Genomic DNA, 6495 nt, shown 5'->3' with positions numbered 1-6495 from the left:
AGGCCTCTATAGAAAAGTTTGGTTTTTTGTCTATGTGTCATCATTTTAGAGTACCAGGCCTCTATAGAAAAGTTTGGTTTTTTGTCTATGTGTCATCATTTTAGAGTACCAGGGCTCTATAGAAAAGTTTGGTAAATTTGACTAAGTGTCTAGGAGCATTTCCCTTTAAGAAGGCCGACGTGCTATGGTTCTCCACCTGGGTCTGGAACGCCAAATTAGTCCCTCTCCTAGCTGGAAGTCCAAAAAAAAAGGCGTGAATTTGACTAAGTGTCTAGGAGGATGTCCCCTTAAGAAGGCCGACGTGCCTTGGTTCTCTACCTGGGTACGGAACACCAAATTAGTCCCTCTCCTAGCTGGAAGTCCAAAAAAAAGGCGTGAATTTGACTAAGTGTCTAGGAGCATTTCCCTTTAAGAAGGCCGACGTGCTATGGTTCTCCACCTGGGTCAGGAAAGCAAAATTGTCCCTCTCCTCGCTGGAAGTCCAAAAAAAAGGCGTAAATTTGACTAAGTGCCTAGGAGGATGTCCCTTAAAGAAGGCCGACGTGCTATGGTTCTCCACCTGGGTCTGGAACGCCAAATTAGTCCCTCTCCTCGCTGGAAGTCCAAAAAAAAGGCGGAAATTTGACTAAGTGCCTAGGAGGATGTCCCTTTAAGAAGGCCGACGTGCTATGGTTCTCCACCTGGGTCAGGAAAGCAAAATTGTCCCTCTCCTCGCTGGAAGTCCAAAAAAAAGGCGTGAATTTGACTAAGTGCCTAGGAGCATTTCCCTTTAAGAAGGCCGACGTGCTATGGTTCTCCACCTGGGTCAGGAAAGCAAAATTGTCCCTCTCCTCGCTGGAAGTCCAAAAAAAAGGCGTGAATTTGACTAAGTGCCTAGGAGCATTTCCCTTTAAGAAGGCCGACGTGCTATGGTTCTCCACCTGGGTCAGGAAAGCAAAATTGTCCCTCTCCTCGCTGGAAGTCCAAAAAAAAGGCGTGAATTTGACTAAGTGCCTAGGAGCATTTCCCTTTAAGAAGGCCGACGTGCTATGGTTCTCCACCTGGGTCAGGAAAGCAAAATTGTCCCTCTCCTCGCTGGAAGTCCAAAAAAAAGGCGTGAATTTGACTAAGTGCCTAGGAGCATTTCCCTTTAAGAAGGCCGACGTGCTATGGTTCTCCACCCGGGTACGGAAAGCAAAATTAGTCCCTCTCCTCGCTGGAAGTCCAAAAAAAAGGCGTAAATTTGACTAAGTGCCTAGGAGGATGTCCCTTTAAGAAGGCTGACCTGCTATGGTTCTCCACCCGGGTGCGGAAAGCAAAATTAGTCCCTCTCCTCGCTGGAAGTCCAAAAAAAAGGCGGAAATTTGACTAAGTGCCTAGGAGGATGTCCCTTTAAGAAGGCTGACCTGCTATGGTTCTCCACCTGGGTCTGGAACGCCAAATTAGTCCCTCTCCTCGCTGGAAGTCCAAAAAAAAGGCGGAAATTTGACTAAGTGCCTAGGAGCATTTCCCTTTAAGAAGGCCGACGTGCTATGGTTCTCCACCTGGGTCAGGAAAGCAAAATTGTCCCTCTCCTCGCTGGAAGTCCAAAAAAAAGGCGTGAATTTGACTAAGTGCCTAGGAGCATTTCCCTTTAAGAAGGCCGACGTGCTATGGTTCTCCACCTGGGTCAGGAAAGCAAAATTGTCCCTCTCCTCGCTGGAAGTCCAAAAAAAAGGCGTGAATTTGACTAAGTGCCTAGGAGCATTTCCCTTTAAGAAGGCCGACGTGCTATGGTTCTCCACCTGGGTCAGGAAAGCAAAATTGTCCCTCTCCTCGCTGGAAGTCCAAAAAAAAGGCGTGAATTTGACTAAGTGCCTAGGAGCATTTCCCTTTAAGAAGGCCGACGTGCTATGGTTCTCCACCCGGGTGCGGAAAGCAAAATTAGTCCCTCTCCTCGCTGGAAGTCCAAAAAAAAGGCGGAAATTTGACTAAGTGCCTAGGAGGATGTCCCTTTAAGAAGGCTGACCTGCTATGGTTCTCCACCTGGGTCTGGAACGCCAAATTAGTCCCTCTCCTCGCTGGAAGTCCAAAAAAAAGGCGGAAATTTGACTAAGTGCCTAGGAGGATGTCCCTTTAAGAAGGCCGACGTGCTATGGTTCTCCACCTGGGTCAGGAAAGCAAAATTGTCCCTCTCCTCGCTGGAAGTCCAAAAAAAAGGCGTGAATTTGACTAAGTGCCTAGGAGCATTTCCCTTTAAGAAGGCCGACGTGCTATGGTTCTCCACCCGGGTACGGAAAGCAAAATTAGTCCCTCTCCTCGCTGGAAGTCCAAAAAAAAGGCGTGAATTTGACTAAGTGTCTAGGAGGATGTCCCTTTAAGAAGGCCGACGTCCCTTGGTTCTCCACCTGGGTACGGAACGCCAAATTAGTCCCTCTCCTCGCTGGAAGTAGTCAAAAAAAGGCGGAAATTTGACTAAGTGTCATTATTTTAGAGTACCAGGCCTCTATAGAAAAGTTTGGTTTTTTGTCTAAAAAAAGGCGTGAATTTGACTAAGTGCCTAGGAGGATGTCCCTTTAAGAAGGCCGACGTGCTATGGTTCTCCACCTGGGTCTGGAACGCCAAATTAGTCCCTCTCCTCGCTGGAAGTCCAAAAAAAAGGCGTGAATTTGACTAAGTGCCTAGGAGCATTTCCCTTTAAGAAGGCCGACGTGCTATGGTTCTCCACCTGGGTCAGGAAAGCAAAATTGTCCCTCTCCTCGCTGGAAGTCCAAAAAAAAGGCGTGAATTTGACTAAGTGCCTAGGAGCATTTCCCTTTAAGAAGGCCGACGTGCTATGGTTCTCCACCTGGGTCAGGAAAGCAAAATTGTCCCTCTCCTCGCTGGAAGTCCAAAAAAAAGGCGTAAATTTGACTAAGTGCCTAGGAGGATGTCCCTTAAAGAAGGCCGACGTGCTATGGTTCTCCACCTGGGTCTGGAACGCCAAATTAGTCCCTCTCCTCGCTGGAAGTCCAAAAAAAAAGGTGTAAATTTGACTAAGTGTCTAGGAGCATTTCCCTTTAAGAAGGCCGACCTGCTATGGTTCTCCACCTGGGTACAGAACGCAAATTAGTCCCTCTCCTCGCTGGAAGTCCAAAAAAAAGGCGGAAATTTGACTAAGTGCCATCATTTTAGAGTACCAGGCCTCTATAGAAAAGTTTGGTTTTTTGTCTATGTGTCATCATTTTAGAGTACCAGGGCTATATAGAAAAGTTTGGTAAATTTGACTAAGTGTCTAGGAGCATTTCCCTTTAAGAAGGCCGACCTGCTATGGTTCTCCACCTGGGTACATAACGCCAAATTAGTCCCTCTCCTCGCTGGAAGTCAAAAAAAAAGGCGTGAATTTGACTAAGTGCCTAGGAGGATGTCCCTTTAAGAAGGCCGACGTGCTATGGTTCTCCACCTGGGTCAGGAAAGCAAAATTGTCCCTCTCCTCGCTGGAAGTCCAAAAAAAAGGCGTGAATTTGACTAAGTGCCTAGGAGGATGTCCCTTTAAGAAGGCCGACGTGCTATGGTTCTTCACCTGGGTCAGGAAAGCAAAATTGTCCCTCTCCTCGCTGGAAGTCCAAAAAAAAGGTGTAAATTTGACTAAGTGTCTAGGAGCATGCGTGAATTTGACTAAGTGTCTAGGAGGATGTCCCCTTAAGAAGGCCGACGTGCCTTGGTTCTCTACCTGGGTACGGAACGCCAAATTAGTCCCTCTCCTCGCTGGAAGTCCAAAAAAAAGGCGTGAATTTGACTAAGTGCCTAGGAGGATGTCCCTTTAAGAAGGCCGACGTGCTATGGTTCTCCACCTGGGTCAGGAAAGCAAAATTGTCCCTCTCCTCGCTGGAAGTCCAAAAAAAAAAGGTGTAAATTTGACTAAGTGTCTAGGAGCATTTCCCTTTAAGAAGGCCGACCTGCTATGGTTCTCCACCTGGGTCAGGAACGCCAAATTGTCCCTCTCCTCGCTGGAAGTCCAAAAAAAAGGCGTGAATTTGACTAAGTGCCTAGGAGCATTTCCCTTTAAGAAGGCCGACGTGCTATGGTTCTCCACCCGGGTACGGAAAGCAAAATTAGTCCCTCTCCTCGCTGGAAGTCCAAAAAAAAGGCGTAAATTTGACTAAGTGCCTAGGAGGATGTCCCTTTAAGAAGGCTGACCTGCTATGGTTCTCCACCCGGGTGCGGAAAGCAAAATTAGTCCCTCTCCTCGCTGGAAGTCCAAAAAAAAGGCGGAAATTTGACTAAGTGCCTAGGAGGATGTCCCTTTAAGAAGGCTGACCTGCTATGGTTCTCCACCCGGGTACGGAAAGCAAAATTAGTCCCTCTCCTCGCTGGAAGTCCAAAAAAAAGGCGGAAATTTGACTAAGTGCCTAGGAGGATGTCCCTTTAAGAAGGCTGACCTGCTATGGTTCTCCACCCGGGTACGGAAAGCAAAATTAGTCCCTCTCCTCGCTGGAAGTCCAAAAAAAAGGCGGAAATTTGACTAAGTGCCTAGGAGGATGTCCCTTTAAGAAGGCTGACCTGCTATGGTTCTCCACCCGGGTACGGAAAGCAAAATTAGTCCCTCTCCTCGCTGGAAGTCCAAAAAAAAGGCGTGAATTTGACTAAGTGCCTAGGAGCATTTCCCTTTAAGAAGGCCGACGTGCTATGGTTCTCCACCCGGGTCCGGAACTCAAAATTAGTCCCTCTCCTAGTTGGAAGTCATCAAAAAAAGGCGGAAATTTGACTAAGTGCCATCATTTTAGAGTACCAGGACTATAGCTGGGGAATTGGAGCCCTCTGGTGGACACTCGCTGCAAATGCACCCTGAATTAAACACATTATTTCCAGTTCTTTTGGTGTTCCCGGGGAATGAGAGGCCTTTTGTGGGCCAGAAAGAGTGGGGGACCCTTGGAGCCCCTATTTTCAGACAGTTTGGCTTATTTCGGTGACGCCGGGGCGTCCATCAGGTCTTCCCGGGGAATGAGAGGCCTTTTGTGGCCATATGTCAACAAAAGAGTGGGGAAATGGAGCCCTCCGGTGGACTCCCGCTGCAAATGCACCCCCCAAATTAAATACATTAATTCCAGGCCTTTTGGGGCCCTATATTCAGACGGTGTGTAGCCCTCCAGTGGACTCCCGCCTCCAATGCACCCCCCAAATTAAAGACATCACCCCCCAAATTAAAGGCATCATTTTCAGTTCTTTTGGGGCCCTATTTTCAGACAGTTTGGCGGATTTCCTTGACGCCGGGGAGTCCTACAGGTGTTCCCGGGGAATGAGAGGCCTTTTGTGGGCCAGAAAGAGTGGGGAACCCTTGGAGCCCCTATTTTCAGACAGTTTGGCTTATTTCGGTGACGCCGGGGCGTCCATCAGGTCTTCCCGGGGAATGAGAGGCCTTTTGTGGCCATATGTCAACAAAAGAGTGGGGAAATGGAGCCCTCCGGTGGACTCCCGCTGCAAATGCACCCCCCAAATTAAATACATTAATTCCAGGCCTTTTGGGGCCCTATATTCAGACGGTGTGGAGCCCTCCAGTGGACTCCCGCCTCCAATGCACCCCCCAAATTAAAGACATCACCCCCCAAATTAAAGGCATCATTTTCAGTTCTTTTGGGGCCCTATTTTCAGACAGTTTGGCGGATTTCCTTGACGCCGGGGAGTCCTACAGGTGTTCCCGGGGAATGAGAGGCCTTTTGTGGGCCAGAAAGAGTGGGGAACCCTTGGAGCCCCTATTTTCAGACAGTTTGGCTTATTTCGGTGACGCCGGGGCGTCCATCAGGTCTTCCCGGGGAATGAGAGGCCTTTTGTGGCCATATGTCAACAAAAGAGTGGGGAAATGGAGCCCTCCGGTGGACTCCCGCTGCAAATGCACCCCCCAAATTAAATACATTAATTCCAGGCCTTTTGGGGCCCTATATTCAGACGGTGTGGAGCCCTCCAGTGGACTCCCGCCTCCAATGCACCCCCATAATTACCGACATCACCCCCCAAATTAAACACATTATTTCCAGTTCTTTTGGGCCCCTATTTTCAGCCGGTTTGGCGTATTTCCTTGACGCCGGGGAGTCCTACAGGTGTTCCCGGGGAATGAGAGGCCTTTTGTGGGCCAGAAAGAGTGGGGAACCCTTGGAGCCCCTATTTTCAGACAGTTTGGCTTATTTCGGTGACGCCGGGGCGTCCATCAGGTCTTCCCGGGGAATGAGAGGCCTTTTGTGGCCATATGTCAACAAAAGAGTGGGGAAATGGAGCCCTCCGGTGGACTCCCGCTGCAAATGCACCCCCCAAATTAAATACATTAATTCCAGGCCTTTTGGGGCCCTATATTCAGACGGTGTGGAGCCCTCCAGTGGACTCCCGCCTCCAATGCACCCCCATAATTACCGACATCACCCCCCAAATTAAACACATTATTTCCAGTTCTTTTGGGCCCCTATTTTCAGCCGGTTTGGCGTATTTCCTTGACGCCGGGGAGTCCTACAGGTGTTCCCGGGGAATGAGAGGCCTTTTGTGGGCCAGAAAGAGTGGGGAACACTT

Source organism: Nerophis lumbriciformis, unplaced genomic scaffold, assembly GCF_033978685.3.
Source record: "Nerophis lumbriciformis unplaced genomic scaffold, RoL_Nlum_v2.1 HiC_scaffold_43, whole genome shotgun sequence".
Lineage (NCBI taxonomy): Eukaryota > Metazoa > Chordata > Actinopteri > Syngnathiformes > Syngnathidae > Nerophis > Nerophis lumbriciformis.
This window is presented reverse-complemented; position numbering follows the sequence as displayed.